The following is a 17,510-nucleotide window of genomic DNA, read 5'->3' on the forward strand; positions in this document are numbered from 1 at the left end:
CTTCCTTGGAGACCTGGTCAAGTTTGACACCAGATTATAGTTTCAGCCCCGGGTTTTAAAGTTATCGGTCTCACGTCTTTTATTCTTGCATGTCCTACTTGACCTTTATCATTGGTGAACTTCTGGTGGGCGGACAAGCCTTTTATAGCCTGATGTAAAGCTCGTTGCTGGACTTGTGAAGCAGAAGGAATGGAGTTTCGTAAGACTTCCAGCATTTCTCCATAGCAATTTCTAGAAATATTCATGCCTAAAATGACATCTGGAGCATTTCTCTCTGCTACATCTACAACTAATATCTCTTGACGGAGCAGTTCATTATTTCCGGTCATCACCATAGCCTCCCAGTAGCCTACTAAGGGAACATTTTGTCCATTCATAACCTGTTCAGAAGGTTGTACTAATTCTTCTAGTGACCAATACTTCCGAAATATGGCTCTGTGTATGGTGGTCACCTGAGATCCTATATTCAGTAGCGATGGAAAAGGTATGCCATCAAGGTGGATGATAACCTCCGGGCAGGGTCGCACATATTTCGAGAACCATCTGGGGACTTCAGGACCTACTCTTGGTTTCCCTGAGGGATGGTCCTTGGCCTCAGGGGATTTCCGTTTAACTGCCAACAGTCTTTTTCAGTATGCCCTCTCCTCTGGCAATGCCTGCAGATAACCGGGCCTGGTCCACTCGGTCATATTCTGGTAGACGGGAATTACTCTTCTGTGGCAGGACTATTGAGTCCTCTTGCCTGTCTAATCTTGCCTGCAGTTCTTCCATCTTCTTGCAGAGGGCGAATACACTACGGGCTACTGCTGCAACATCCTTCTGTACAATATCCAGGATCTCATTTCCGTCAGACTGGCTCTGACCCGCTTGTAGCACCAGGACATTCTTCAGGGATTCTGTAGATAAATGTCCTTTCTTCTTATAGGGAAAGGCCTCTGACGTTGTGTCAGTCCCTGTCGGAACTGACCCACCTAGCACCTGTTTGCCCAGTTCCTTAAAGTCTAGGAAAGAGAGCAAGAGAGACCCGGATAGCATGCACAGCTGTCTTTTGACTTCTTCTGTAGCTGCTCCCTCCACAAATTGTTCACGCAGCATCTGATCTGCTTCTCTCACTACTACGGGATCTGTGTGGACCATGGGCTTCATGTCTTCTTGTAGCGACTGTGTGTATTCATGTGATTCCTGTCTCCTGTTAAAGCAACATTGTTTTACTCCGGATGCGGTGCTGGTCTTTAAAGATGTTCTGCAGCCTCTAAAAAATCTGATCCACTCTCTTTCTATGTTCTCTAGGCCATTAATTGAACTCTCCAGCTGTGGCACCTTCTGCGCTGATGTGCGAGCCGTACCCCCTGGGTTTAAAGGAAAAAATATGGAGAGGTGAATTTGTGGAATTGCTGTCCTTATTGCTGTTGACAAAGTCTGATAAAAAGGTTGACAATGAGGAGGAGGAGGAGGAGGAGTGCAGGAGCTCCTGGGATGTCTTTTAATAGTTGCTACAAGTCTTTCGTTGAGTTGCTGCTATTTTGTGAGAACCTTCATAAGTTGGCGCTTCTGGGTTATTTCAGCATATCGACATAACTTTAGGAGCTTATTGTAATTTTGGTGGACTCTCTTGGTATTCGTATGAAATATTTCATCAAAAATTTGCAGTTCATCCTAACGTTAAATAGGGTGTCAAGGTCGTCAATCACTGGTTGAACTTAATGCTTCCCCAAAGGCCGACATCTCATTTTAAATCGCAGTCTTCTGGCACTACTTTGCTTGGCTTTTGTGAAGGCATCTGTTTCACCTTTAATGAGGGCCAATGTAAGTGGTTAAAGAATTGTAGATACCACCATGATGGCTCCTGTTGTGGTGGGACGCACACCATGCTGCAGTGTTTTAAAAGAGCCGCCCAGCTAGATGTCCATCCTGCTGGTAAAGAATTTTTACCCAAAAGCCTTGACACCAGTGAGGCTTCCGAGAATGCTTTCCCGGCTAGAGGTCTATCCAGACCATCTGAAGGCCACACTAGTTAGTTTGGGTTTTCAGTAGGGTATTTTGTTCCTGAGTTTACAGGGTCAGGTTGTTCATGGGTTCTGGGTCCTGGGTACTGGGGTCCTATAATAAAATAACAATAGCGGACTAGAATAGGAACGCATGGATGTGCTGACATAGATTTAAATTTCGTGTTGCGGCCCCTTTAAGTGATAGAGAGTAAAAGCCAATTGCAAAGTAGAAGAGTAACATGTGAGAATCAGAAACCCGCTTTCCGCTTCTCTCTGAGTGCAGGATGTCCTGAACATATCGCTGAGCTGTTATTGTCCCTCGTACCACTACTAGGGGGACCGACTGTTGTATACAATGGCCCCCCAGCAAGGGGCAGGATTGAGGTGCTCACCCCGAGGTCTCCAGACATGAACACAGCCGTTGTCAGCGCCCAAACTAAACCTGGATCCAGCACTGAAGACACCCGGTTCCCCTCCGTAGCGTCCAGTTTTATCATTCACAATATCACTGCAAACGGAGGTGACGGCGGGTGTGAAAGGTCGTACATGTAATGGGGGCTGAGAGACCAAATAACCCTCAGCCAAGTGCCTGGAAATAGTTCTGACAGACACAGGGGTGTAACGATGGTGCCCCCTGTCTCTGGAAAGCAGACAACAAAACAGTTGAAGCTTCTGGTACTTGTAGGACGATCAGATGCTTCTCTCTACTGGTGGTCTGTCGGTGGTCCCCATCCACTGTGTGCCCCCATCCACTGGTTCCAACACCTCCTAACAGTCTGGTCAGACGCTCCTCTTCACTGGTGGTCTGTCATGGGGTCCTGAGCCCGATTACCTTGTGTGCCCCCATCCACTGGTCCCAACACCTCTTAACAGTTTGGCCAGACGCTGCTCTCTACTAGTGGTCTGTCGGGGGCATCCTGAGCCCGGTCACCTTGTGTGCCCCCATCCACTGGTCCCAACACCTCCTAACAGTCTGGTCAGACTCTCCTCTCTACTGGTGGTCTGTAGGGGGCATCGTGAGCCCAGTCAACTTGTGTGCCCTCACACATCTACTGGTCCCAACACCTCCTAACAGTCTGGTCAGACGCTCCTCTCTACTGGTGGTCTGTCACAGGGTCCTGAGCCCGGTCATCTTGTGTGCCCCCATCCACTGGTCCCAACACCTCCTAACAGTCTCGTCAGACGGTACTCTCTACTGGTGGCCTGTCGGGGGGGGGCGGGGGGCCTGAGCCTGGTCACCTTGTGTGCCTCCATTCACTGGTCCCAACACCTCCAACAGTCTGGTCAGACGATCCTCTCTACTGGTAGTCTGTCGTGGGGTCCTGATTCCGGTCACCTTGTGTGCCCCCATCCACTGGTTCCAACACCTCCTAACAGTCTGATCAGACGCTTCTCTCTACTGGTGGTCTGTACGACCATCCAGCTTCTCATATCTCAACATTGCACAAGTCTATACTAAGGCCACAGGCTCACGACCAATTCAGATTCCGCCTGCGAAATCACAGTGGAATTATACCCACACGCTCCCCAGAAATCCCAATGCAGCACATGACGCGGTGGCACTGAGATGTGACATGGATTCCTGTGATACTTCTGCTGTGCTCACAGCGGAAATATCAGAGGACGGATGGCTTCCATTGACTTCACTGGAAGCCGTCTTCGCGGAATCTGCAGAGAAATGGAGCATGCACGATTTTTCCTCCACTTGCGCCATCTTTTCTTCTCTCTTCCTCCTGCCATGACTCTTGAACAAAACGTTGCAAACATAATAAACCTTCCTCTTACTCCTCCAGCACACGTATTACACATAATGAACATCATTACTCGGTCTTTATTAGAGATGAGCGAACACCAAAATGTTCGGGTGTTCGTTATTCGGAACGAACTTCCCGCAATGCTCGAGGGTTCGTTTCGAACAACGAACCCCATTGAAGTCAATGGGCGACCAGAGCATTTTTGTATTTCGCCGATGCTCGCTAAGGTTTTCATGTGTGAAAATCTGGGCAATTCAACAAAGTGATGGGAACGACACAGAAACGGATAGGGCAGGCGAGGGGCTACATGTTGGGCTGCATCTCAAGTTCACAGGTCCCACTATTAAGCCAGAATACCGGCAAGAGTGGGCCCCCCCCCCCTCCCAACAACTTTTACTTCTGAAAAGCCCTCATTAGCATGGCATACCTTTGCTAAGCACCACACTAGCTACAACAAAGCACAATCACTGCCTGCATGACACTCCACTGCCACTTCTCCTGGGTTACATGCTGCCCAACCGCCCCCCCTCCCCCCCACAGCGCACACCAAAGTGTCCCTGCGCAGCCTTCAGCTGCCCTCATGCCACGCCACACTCATGTCTATTTAGAAGTGCGTCTGCCATGAGGAGGAACCGCAGGCACACACTGCAGAGGGTTGGCACGGCTAGGCAGCGACCCTCTTTAATAGGGGCGGGGCGATAGCCCACAATGCTGTACAGAAGCAATGAGAAATAGAATCCTGTGCCACCGCCATCAGGAGCTGCACACGTGGGCATAGCAATGGGGAAGCTATGTGCCACACACTATTCATTCTGTCAAGGTGTCTGCATGCCCCAGTCAGACTGGTAATATGTACCTTAACAGTAACCGTGTTGGTGGTAATGTGGTGGTGACTGCGGACCTAGTAGCACGGTTGTATTTTGTTGGTTTTCGGAATGTGGCCAGGATTAAGTGGGCCGTGGCGGGGGGATGGTGTGGGGGCTCTCTTGTTGTGTCGGTAAAGGTGAAATTCTTGGACTGCCACCAGACGAACCAATGCAAAGGCATTTGCCAACAATGTTTTCCCTGTTGGAGGAGGAGGGGGATGTTTTTGAGGCACTACGTGTCCTCTCCACGTGTCCGTTCCATGTCAGCAATAGTAGCACTCAAGACAGGCCCCAGTAACAATTCTGAAGCAGCAGTATAGCGGGAGCGCAGTCTTCGTTCCATGTAAGCAATAGTAGCACTCAGGACAGGCCCCATTAACAATTCTGAAGCAGCAGTATAGCGGGAGCGCAGTCTTCGTTCCATGTAAGCAATAGTAGCACTCAGGACAGGCCCCATTAACAATTCTGAAGCAGCAGTATAGCGGGAGCGCAGTCTTCGTTCCATGTAAGCAATAGTAGCACTCAGGACAGGCCCCATTAACAATTCTGAAGCAGCAGTATAGCGGGAGCGCAGTCTTCGTTCCATGTAAGCAATAGTAGCACTCAGGACAGGCCCCATTAACAATTCTGAAGCAGCAGTATAGCGGGAGCGCAGTCTTCGTTCCATTTCAGTAGCCTTAGTATAGCCAAGGCACAAGTTACATTTATGTAGCTAAACTGTAGGCCAACCCCACACACCTTTCTGTACCATGAGTGCAGGCGAAGAACATAGAAATTACTATGATTACACTGTAGGTGAGGGCCCCAAAAAATTGGTGTACTAACAGTACTAATGTACCTCAGTAAAAATTGGCCATGCCCAACCAAGATGGCAGGTGAATCGCTTTGGTTAATGTGGCTTAAGTGGTAACTAGGCCTGGAGGCAGCCCAGTGTAACGAAAAATTGGTTCAAGTTAAAGTTCCAATGCTTTTAAGCGCATTGAAACTTATAAAAATTGTTCAGAAAAATTATTTGAGTGAGCCTTGTGGGCCTAAGAAAAATTGCCCGTTCAGCGTGATTACGTGAGGTTTCAGGAGGAGGAGCAGGAGGAGGAGGAGGAATATTAGACACAGATTGATGAAGCAGAAATGTCCCCGTTTTGGATGGTGAGAGAGAACGTAGCTTCCATCCGCGGGTGCAGCCTACGTATTGCTTACGTATCGCTGCTGTCCGCTGGTGGAGAACAGAAGTCTGGGGAAATCCAGCCTTTGTTCATCTTGATGAGTGTTAGCCTGTCGGCACTGTCGGTTGACAAGCGGCTACGCTTATCTGTGATGATTCCCCCAGCCGCACTAAACACCCTCTCCGACAAGACGCTAGCCGCAGGACAAGCAAGCACCTCCAGGGCATACAGCGCGAGTTCAGGCCACGTGTCCAGCTTCGACACCCAGTAGTTGTAGGGGGCAGAGGCGTCACCAAGGATGGTCGTGCGATCCGCTACGTACTCCCTCACCATCCTTTTACAGTGCTCCCGCCGACTCAGCCGTGACTGGGGAGCGGTGACACAGTCTTGGTGGGGAGCCATAAAGCTGGCCAGGCCCTTAAAGACTGTTGCACTGCCTGGGATGTACATGCTGCTCGATCTACGCACATCCCCTGCTACCTTGCCCTCGGTACTGCGCCTTCTGCCACTAGCGCTGTCGGCTGGGAATTTTACCATCAGCTTGTCCGCCAGGGTCCTGTGGTATAGCAACACTCTCGAACCCCTTTCCTCTTCGGGAATCAGAGTGGGCAGGTTCTCCTTATACCGTGGATCGAGTAGTGTGTACACCCAGTAATCCGTCGTGGCCAGAATGCGTGCAACGCGAGGGTCACGAGAAAGGCATCCTAACATGAAGTCAGCCATGTGTGCCAGGGTACCTGTACGCAACACATGGCTGTCTTCACTAGGAAGATCACTATCAGGATCCTCCTCCTCCTCCTCCTCAGGCCATACACGCTGAAAGGATGACAGGCAATCAGCCGGTGTACCGTCAGCAGCGGGCCAAGCTGCCTCTTCCCCCTCCTCCTCATCCTCCTCATGCTCCTCCTCCTCCTCCTGTACGCGCTGAGAAATAGACAGGAGGGTGCCCGGACTATCCAGCGGCATACTGTCTTCCCCCGCCCCCGTTTCCGAGCGCAAAGCAGCTGCCTTTATGGTTTGCAGGGAATTTCTCAAGATGCATAGCAGAGGAATGGTGACGCTAATGATTGTAGCATCGCCGCTCACCACCTGGGTAGACTCCTCAAAATTACCAAGGACCTGGCAGATGTCTGCCAACCAGGCCCACTCTTCTGAAAGGAATTGAGGAGGCTGACTCCCACTGCGCCGCCCATGTTGGAGTTGGTATTCGACTATAGCTCTACGTTGTTCATAGAGCCTGGCCAACATGTGGAGCGTAGAGTTCCACCGTGTGGGCACGTCGCACAGCAGTCGGTGCACTGGCAGCTTAAAGTGATGTTGCAGGGTGCGCAGGGTGGCAGCGTCCGTGTGGGACTTGCGGAAATGTGCGCAGAGCCGGCGCGCCTTTACGAGCAGGTCTGACAAGCGTGGGTAGCTTTTCAGAAACCGCTGAACCACCAAATTAAAGACGTGGGCCAGGCATGGCACGTGCGTGAGGCTGCCGAGCTGCAGAGCCGCCACCAGGTTACGCCCGTTGTCACACACGACCATGCCCGGTTGGAGGCTCAGCGGCGCAAGCCAGCGGTCGGTCTGCTGTGTCAGACCCTGCAGCAGTTCGTGGGCCGTGGGCCTCTTATCGCCTAAGCTGAGTAGTTTCAGCACGGCCTGCTGACGCTTGCCCACCGCTGTGCTGCCACACCGCGCGACACCGACTGCTGGCGACATGCTGCTGCTAACACATCTTGATTGCGAGACAGAGGAGGAGGAGGAGGAGGGTGCTTTAGTGGAGGAAGCATACACCTCCGCAGATACCACCACCGAGCTGTGGCCCGCAATTCTGGGGGTGGGTAGGACGTGAGCGGTCCCAGGCTCTGACTCTGTCCCAGCCTCCACTAAATTCACCCAATGTGCCGTCAGGGAGATGTAGTGGCCCTGCCCGCCTGTGCTTGTCCACGTGTCCGTAGTTAAGTGGACCGTGGCAGTAACCGCGTTGGTGAGGGCGCGCACAATGTTGCGGGAGACGTGGTCGTGCAGGGCTGGGACGGCACATCGGGAAAAGTAGTGGCGACTGGGAAATGAGTAGCGCGGGGCCGCCGCCTCCATGATACTTTTGAAGGACTCAGTTTCCACAACCCTATACGGCAGCATCTCAAGGCTGATGAATTTTGCTATGCGGACGGTTAACGTTTGAGCGTGCGGGTGCGTGGCGGCGTACTTGCGCTTGCGCTCGAACACTTGCGCAAGCGACGGCTGAACGGTGCGCTGAACTACACTGCTGGATGGGGCCGAGGACAGCGGAGATGAGGGTGTGGGTGCAGGCCATGAGGCGGTAGTGCCTGTGTCCTGAGAGGGGGGTTGCATCTCAGTGACAGGTTGGGGCACAGGGGGAGAGGCAGGGGTGCAAACCGGAGGCGGTGAACGGCCTTCGTCCCACCTTGTGGGGTGCTTGGCCATCATATGTCTGCGCATGGTGGTGGTGGTGAGGCTGTTGGTGTTGGCTCCCCGGCTGAGCTTTGCGCAACAAAGGTTGCACACCACTGTTCGTCGGTCGTCAGGCGTCTCTGTGAAAAACTGCCAGACCTTAGAGCACCTCGGCCTCTGCAGGGTGGCATGGCGCGAGGGGGCGCTTTGGGAAACACTTGGTGGATTATTCGGTCTGGCCCTGCCTCTACCCCTGGCCACCGCACTGCCTCTTGCAACCTGCCCTGCTGATGCCCTTGACTCCCCCTCTGAAGACCTGTCCTCCTGAGTAAGCGTTGCACACCAGGTGGGGTCAGTCACCTCATCGTCCTGCTGCTCTTCCTCCGAATCCTCTGTGCGCTGCTCCCTCGGACTTACTGCCCTTACTACTACCTCACTGCAAGACAACTGTGTCTGATCGTCATCGTCCTCCTCACCCACAGAAAGTTGTTGAGACAGTTGGCGGAAGTCCCCAGCCTCTTCCCCCGGACCCCGGGAACTTTCGAATGGTTGGGCATCAGTGACGATAAACTCCTCTGGTGGGAGAGGAACCGCTGCTGCCCAATCTAAGCAGGGGCCCGAGAACAGTTCCTGGGAGTGTTCCCGCTCCTGAGCAGGTGTTATTGTAGTGGAGTGAGGAGGCTGGGAGGAAGGAGGAGCAGCAGACAGAGGATTCGGATTTGCAGCAGTGGACGGCGCAGAACTGCTGGGTGGTCGATAGATTGCTGGATGCACTTTCTGCCATCCAGGACAGGACCTGCTCACACTGCTCATTTTCTAATAACCGTCTCCCGCGTGGACCCATTAATTGAGCGATGAATGTGGGGACGCCAGAAACGTGCCTCTCTCCTAATCGCGCAGCAGTCGGCTGCGACACACCGGGATCAGGAGCTCGGCCTGTGCCCACACCCTGACTTGGCCCTCCGCGTCCTCGGCCGCGTCCACGTCCTCTAGGCCTACCCCTACCCCTCAGCATGCTGTATTACCAGTGATTTGATTTCACAGGCAGGAAATAAATTGGCGCAAGACTGCAGGCCAAATATAATTTTTGCCCTTTTTGGAAAACGAAAGGCCCCACTGCCTCTAGTGAATGAATTATCTAAGTTTAATAACTGTGCTGTGTCCCTGCTAATGTGTCACAGAACGTGAAGGTAGCAGAGTTATTATAACTCTTGGAGAGCAGGTATTTTTTTCCCAATTAAGGAAAGCAAATGGCGAAGCCAGCAGTAAAGCGTAGCTGGGTGCGTCTGATTTAGCAATGTTGTTCACGCAGCTCACACGTCTCCACCGCCCGTAAGGACGGACAGAGGCTGGACAAATAGATTTGTTTTCAGTTTTTTTCCACCAAAAGGCAGCACTGCGTATATTCAATGAACATGAGAAGTTTAATAACTGTGCTGTGTCCCTGCTTATGTGTCACAGAACGTGAGGGTAGCAGAGTTATTATAACTCTTGGAGAGCAGGTATTTTTTTCCCAATTAAGGAAAGCAAATGGCGAAGCCAGCAGTAAAGCGTAGCTGGGTGCGTATGATTTAGCAATGTTGTTCACGCAGCTCACACGTGTCCACCGCCCTTAGGACGGACAGAGGCTGGACAAATAGATTTGTTTTCAGTTTTTTGGCACCAAAAGGCAGCACTGCGTATATTCAATGAATAACAACTGTGTTGTGGCCCTGCCTACACAATTCTTTCCCTGCAGTATCAATGGAGGGTGCAATGCTCTGCAGAGGCGATTTTGAGAAGCAAAAAAAAATGCAGCACAGCTAACAGCAGCCTGGACAGTACTGCACACGGATAAATATGGCCCTAGAAAGGACCGTTGAGGTTCTTGAAGGCTACACTCACTCCTAACACTCTCCCTGCCTATGCAGCACTTCTGTCCCTAATGCCAGGTGCAACGCTCTGCAGAGGCGATTTTGAGAAAAAAAAATTTGCCACTGCTAACAGCAGCCAACACACAGCTATCAGTGGCCCTAATAAGGACCTTTGGGGGGTCTTGAAGCCTACACTAACTACCAATTCTTTCCCTACAGCAGCTCCGGTACAAACAGCACTGTCCCTCATCTAACTCACCAGGCATCTGAGGCGAGCCGCGGGAGGGGCCGACTTTTATGTTCGGGTGACACCTGATCTTCCCAGCCACTCACAGCAGGGGGGTGGTATAGGGCTTGAACGTCACAGGGGGAAGTTGTAATGCCTTCCCTGTCTTTCAATTGGCCAGAAAAGCGCGCTAACGTCTCAGGGAAGGAAGTGAAAATAACCAGAACACCGCATGGTGTTCGTTACGAATAACGAACATCCCGAACACCCTAATATTCGCACGAATATCAAGCTCGGAAGAACGCGTTCGCTCATCTCTAGTCTTTATATCAGTTCTCACAATCTCATTAGTCCTTGAAGAAATAATGGTGAACAATGATGGAGAATGCAAACATACCCTTCACAGATATAGATAAAATTAGTAATGTTTATTAATTCATTTTAAAAGACATGGGTTTACCCTGACATGAACACACATAAATCAAAACGAAACAAAAAAGGAAAAAACCAAAGGAAACCCTGGTTTGGATTTGTAAGAAGGGAGTTCAGTACTCTATATAAAGGTGAGTATATTTATCCCTTAAGGTATATGTAGGGATAGTCCAAGGGGAATGGTACACAAACAATTTTGTTGAGTGATAGATAATATCAGATACGTTGAGTCTAGATGCGCAGTTCGTGCTGGAATCTTTCTCAAACAGCGTATATGTATGTCTTTGGACGTTTGAAGACAGACCATCGGTATGGTCATATAGGCATATACTGAATCTCCAAAAATACCACAATAATTTATAGAGTTATTGTTTCGGGGTCTGGTTTTATAGTGCATGTAGATATTATTATTTAACCATAACCCCCAGAGACAAGCTCTTTGTACCTTGGTAGTGTTATAACCACCAGAAATTACCAAGAAATGGCCCTGGCGTGCGGTTAGTAGGGATCCACAAGTTTACCGCTTGCCATACTGCCATGAAATGATATTTAAGAGATTTTAATTCATGCTCATAAATGGGCTCAGATGGGCCCATTTATGAGCATGAATTAAAATCTCTTAAATATCATTTCATGGCAGTATGGCAAGCGGTAAACTTGTGGATCCCTACTAACCGCACGCCAGGGCCATTTCTTGGTAATTTCTGGTGGTTATAACACTACCAAGGTACAAAGAGCTTGTCTCTGGGGGTTATGGTTAAATAATAATATCTACATGCACTATAAAACCAGACCCCGAAACAATAACTCTATAAATTATTGTGGTATTTTTGGAGATTCAGTATATGCCTATATGACCATACCGATGGTCTGTCTTCAAACGTCCAAAGACATACATATACGCTGTTTGAGAAAGATTCCAGCACGAACTGCGCATCTAGACTCAACGTATCTGATATTATCTATCACTCAACAAAATTGTTTGTGTACCATTCCCCTTGGACTATCCCTACATATACCTTAAGGGATAAATATACTCACCTTTATATAGAGTACTGAACTCCCTTCTTACAAATCCAAACCAGGGTTTCCTTTGGTTTTTTCCTTTTTTGTTTCGTTTTGATTTATGTGTGTTCATGTCAGGGTAAACCCATGTCTTTTAAAATGAATTAATAAACATTACTAATTTTATCTATATCTGTGAAGGGTTTCTAAAGAAATTACATATAGATTCTCATACCACTGTGATTTCCAGAATGCAAACATACATTTTAAAATTGCACGTTTTTTCTTTGCCATTGTCCCCGGGGCACACAGACCATAATAAATAACCTGCCGCTGGCCCAACTCCATCATAGCAGGGTCCACATTAGTACAGAACCATGAATCAGCATACAAGAGCTCGCGACGTTGTACGTGGACTATGGATTTAATGACTTTGTGAACTGGAAAGGCTAAAGATCTGCAGTAACTTTTTAAGACAGATCATAAGCTTCCATGATGAGCCGGAGGATTGCAAAGAAAGGCTCAACAACAGGAGTCTCTCGAGTCTTTGCACTCACCGTCTCTTCAATAGTGGGAGCCTTTTAAAAACAAATAAGGAACAATTTGACTTACAGAAATTAATGAGCCTGAGACAGGAAGAGGAGGCTCGCTGGAGAACTATTTGGGAAACGATCTGAACAGTCCTTACATGGGATGGATAATGAATAGGGACCATTCATGCAATAAAGCCCCCATCCCAGCCAGAATTGAACTTTTGTGGAGCAGCACACACAGTGGGAATTCCAGTTGTCCGGAGCGTTCAGGCTCTGGAACTCGAGACAGTCTTTCCAGGCTGGAGACCTCCCACACGGCTATGGAGGCCTCCACCTTGCTAGAGATTCTGAGGAGATTGGGGAGTCCTCTGTTACAGTGTGGTATGGAGGAGCTTTCTTTACCTACAGGCCTGCAGGAGAGATTGAGTTTGCCACTGTAGGGGTACTCAAGGGAGCGGCAGTACTGGCAGGGCACAAGAGTGATGCAGCAGCACCCTCTAGCTAGGAAGGGTGACAGGGCCTGTAGCGGGTTCTTTGCAGAGGAGCAGGAGTCTGCGGCAGCGGGACTTCAGTTCGGCTGGACTGGATGACAGGAAAGCTGAGGTCTGTAGAAGCAAGAACATCCACGGAGGTTGTGGAATCTGCAAGGCCTAGCAGGGCCGAAGAAGGTCGCTTATCCATTTGTGCTATTCCAGGATCAGCAGTGTCTTCTGAGGTGACAGCGTTGGCTACACAGCTAGCAGCAGGAGCATCGTGGTGCTCAGTGAGGAACCGTGGATCTCTGTCGTGGAACTGGAGATGCTGCAGACCAAAGGGGAACCATCCAGGCCTTCAGCGAGGCACTTGCTGGCATCCACGACCATCTTCTCCTTCTCCAGTAACAGTGCGAGCACCTCCGGCTCATCCTCGATCATCCAAGTAGGCTCAGTAGGTAAATTGCCGGATGGAATGCCTCTGAAAGGCATCCTGCGATGAGTTAACAGGAATTTTCTTTGAACACTGGTGAAGGAGGGAACAGGTCTTCTCACTTTAGTCTCCAGGATACAAGTGAGCTGACTGAGGGTAAGATGCTGATACCTGAGTGGGACGCGACCCGCGGAGTCAGGTAGGAGAAGATGTTGTTTTGTTGTGATGCCACTCCATGTGGGGACCCGTCCCAAACAAAATAATAAATATAAAAAAGTGAAGAACTAAATGGGGGATCAACCTCTGTCCTGCCTGGAGTGCTTAGTGTGGTACCTCAGTGCAGATGTGAAGATGGAACAGATGGTGGGAAGTGACTCCAGGAGTCTGGTCATACAGTGAAACAAAACTGTTTTATTCTTCAAAAGCATATGAGAGATAAACTTGACTTGTTGCATTCAGCGCTTATTGACAGACTTTAGTAGAAGTGCTTACAGCTACAGGCATTAATTAGTTCTTCAGATCCTCAGGAACATGATACAGGGACATACATTTATCCTCTGTACATTGTATTTTAGCTCTGTTCTCTGGCTGGGCCTGACTCTGACTGACTGGCTTTCCTTCCTCCTTGGAGCCTAGGAATGGCTGACTTAGATCTCCTTCTACTCTCATCTTTTCTCTTTCCTCTGTTACTAAAACATTCTTGCTCATGAGTACTCACACTTTAGATGTTTCACTTCCTACCACACTGGTTTTCTCCTTGTTTCTCCCTGGTCTTTACCTCAGGCCTCTTCTGGACTGGGATCCTGGATCTGACTACTGGGTCAGACTACTTTAATTCCGCCCACTCTCTACCTCTTATACTGCCACACTAGCTCAACGTGTGATGGAGATGTAAACTACCAATCCCAGGCCCTGTATTCTTGCTAAACCTGGCTAAACCCTCCCCTGACCTGTATCACCAGGGGCTGGAGAATATTACCAGAACACACATTATAGTGAGTAATATGAACAACGTCATAACTTTGCACACATATTATACATTACATTAGGACCTGATTGTAAGGCTCTAGTCGGCACTCATTGTCAGTACCATCCCTCCCCTAGAAGGAGTACATATATCTATCAAAATACTAATGACCACCTGTCTGTGATAGTGTGAGTTACATGTGATGATGTCACCATAATGTGATCATTCACCAGGGCTCTAATCACATGATGGTGATGTCATCACAGGTCCTGAAACACACAGAGCCCTACAGCAGCCGTGTGCTTACAGGACCTGTGATGATGTCACCGTCATGTGATCAGGGCCGGAGCTCAGAGCTCTGATAACTGATCACATGATGGTCCAATAGTATTCAGAAGAAGTATCCCGCAGAACACCAGCGCAACAGCGCAGAGGTATGAAATACTATAAGCCAAGCCACTGATGGGACTATGGACCTCCAGTCCCCAGGTCAATGCATCAAAGAAGAAAAAGTGGCAGCATCCGTAGAGGGTTTTAAATTAAAATGTTATAGTTTTTTTTACTCCATATCTATATATATAAAATTGAATGTATGTCTGTCTGCGTGCGTGCGTGTCTGCGTGCGTGTCTGTTTGTCCTTTATGCGCTACTACACCATTCATCCGATCGCCATGAAACTTTGGGAAGTTGTTAAGTACACTCCTGGGAAGATTATAGGCATAGTACAAATATCCTACGATAAATGGCGCGCGCGCGAGCGTCGTCGAAAGTTACACCCCCCCCACGTAGATCGAATAAGTAAGCCACCTGCTATTGTGATGTCATCACTGATGTCATCAACATCGGACGCCGGAGTTGGAAGTGGGCAAACATGTACTAGGCTATCTTCCCAAGAAGCCACAGCAGACGGATAAATTGGATGTTCCACACAACGGCTATTTTATTCAGCCTGCAAGGGGGAAGCAGCGGCCTACAAAACCTCAGTGGTCGCTGCTGCCGTCATCTAGATATATAAAAACGAATGTATGTCTGTATGTCTGTCTTCGCAGCAACGCGCGACGGGTCTGTCTGCGTGTCTGTTTGTCCTTTATGCGCTACTACACCATTCATCCGATCGCCATGAAACTTTGGAAAGTTGTTGAGTACACTCCTGGGAAGATTATAGGCATAGTACAACTATCCTATGATAAATGGCGCACTTGCGAGCATCGTCGACAGTTACGCCCCCCCACGTAGATCGTTCGATTTCCATCATTGCCACTAATTCTCTCCCTTCCCGATGTTGTAGAAACATGAAATTTGGCACAAGCATTGATTATGTCATAAATAGGAAAAGTTAATGGGTCCAAACTCGATTATTTAATTCTAAGCGCTAAAGAATTAGCGTCCAAATTTTACGTACGGATTCTAATTTTCTCGCTTCCTAATGTCATAGAAACTTGAAATTTGGCACAAGCATTGATTATGTCATAAATAGGAAAAGTTAATAGGTCCCAACTCGATTATTCAATTCTAAGCGCCAAAGAATTAGCGTCCAAATTTTACGTACGGAATCTAATTTTCTCACTTCATAATGTCATAGAAACTTGAAATTTGGCACGAGCATTGATTATGTCATAAATAGGAAAAGCTAATGGGTCCCAACTCGATTATTCAATTCTAAGCGCAAAAGAATTAGCGTCCAAATTTTACATACGGAATCTAATTTTCTCGCTTCCCAATGTCATAGAAACTTGAAATGTGGCACGAGCATTGATTGTGTCAAAAATAGAAAAAGTTAATGGGTCCCAACTCGATTATTCAATTCTAAGCGCAAAATAATTAGCGTCCAAATTTTACGTACGGAATCTAATTCTCTCACTTCCTGATGTCATCTATTTATATAAAAAGGAATGTATGTCTGTCCTTTTTGCGCTACTACACCATTCATCTAATCGCCATGAAACTTTGGGAAGTTGTTGAGTACACTCCTGGGAAGATTACTGGCATAGTACACCTATCCTGCGAGCATCGTCAACAGTTATGCCCCCCAGACAAAGATCGTTTGATTTCCATCTCAAACACAAAAACAAAAGGCATTACGAGCAACGGGAGGCGTGTTCAACCACAAAATGATGCATCCGCCGAACGTTTCGCAAGACAATTGCTGGATATTGAGAATGCTGAGGTAACATGAAAGCTGTGCTGTGATTGGTTGCTATTTCTTATACTGCTGAGGCAACATGAAAGCTGTGCTGTGATTGGTAGCTATATATTGTACCGCTGAGGTAAAATGAATGCTGTGCTGTGATTGGTTGCTATTTTTTATATTGCTGAGGCAGAATAAAAGTTGCGCTGTGATTGGTTGTTATTTCTCTTACTGCTGAGGTAACATGAAAGCTGCGCTGTGATTGGTTGTTATATATTATACTGCTGAGGTAACATGAAAGCTGTGCTGTGATTGGTTGTTATATATTATACTGCTGACGTAACATGAAAGCTGCGCTGTGATTGGTTGTTATATATTATACTGAGGTAACATGAAAGCTGCGCTGTGATTGGTTGTTATCTAGATATATAAAAACGAATGTATGTATGTCTGTCTGTCTTCGCAGCAACGTGCGACGGGTAAGCTAGTCTATATATATAAAATTGAATGTATGTCTGTCTGCGTGCGTGCGTGTCTGCGTGCGTGTCTGTTTGTCCTTTATGCGCTACTACACCATTCATCCGATCGCCATGAAACTTTGGGAAGTTGTTAAGTACACTCCTGGGAAGATTATAGGCATAGTACAAATATCCTACGATAAATGGCGCGCGAGCGTAGTCGAAAGTTACGCCCCCCCCCACGTAGATCGAATAAGTAAGCCACCTGCTATTGTGATGTCATCACTGATGTCATCAACATCGGACGCCCTTGAACATGCCCAACATGTTCTATAAAGCTGCATTGTGATGTCATTAAGGCTCTATTATGACACGTACAGCTTGGAACCACTAGAGCACGCCAGCCAATTACCATTGGAGTTGGAAGTGGGTAAACATGTACTAGGATATCTTCCTAAGAAGCCACAGCAGCCGGATAAATTGTATGTTCCACCCAACGGCTATTTTATTCAGCCCGCAAGGGGGAAGCAGCGGCCTACAAAATCTAATTCTCTCATTTCCTGATGTCATAGATAGATAGATAGATAGATAGATAGATAGATAGATAGACTGTATGCAATAACCCTGATAGATAGATAGATAGATAGATAGATAGATAGATAGATAGATAGATAGATAGATAGATAGATAGATAGATAGATAGATAGACTGTATGCAATAACCCTGATAGATAGATAGATAGATAGATAGATAGATAGATAGATAGATAGATAGACTGTATGCAATGACACGTACAGCTTGAAACCATAAATACTAGAGCATGCCAGCCAT

General features: G+C 48.1%; 1 long non-coding RNA gene across 1 annotated transcript in view; it reads left to right on the forward strand.

Moving 5' to 3' along the window:
• Positions 1-13,089: 13,089 nt before the first annotated feature.
• LOC136578888 (uncharacterized) overlaps positions 13,090-17,510 on the forward strand; it is a 100,748-nt gene continuing 96,327 nt past the window's right edge. The window contains exon 1 of the long non-coding RNA XR_010786679.1: positions 13,090-13,151. This is a non-coding gene — a long non-coding RNA (uncharacterized lncRNA). The remainder of the gene's footprint in view (positions 13,152-17,510) is intronic.

This window comes from Eleutherodactylus coqui, chromosome 9 (genome assembly GCF_035609145.1).
Source record: "Eleutherodactylus coqui strain aEleCoq1 chromosome 9, aEleCoq1.hap1, whole genome shotgun sequence".
Lineage (NCBI taxonomy): Eukaryota > Metazoa > Chordata > Amphibia > Anura > Eleutherodactylidae > Eleutherodactylus > Eleutherodactylus coqui.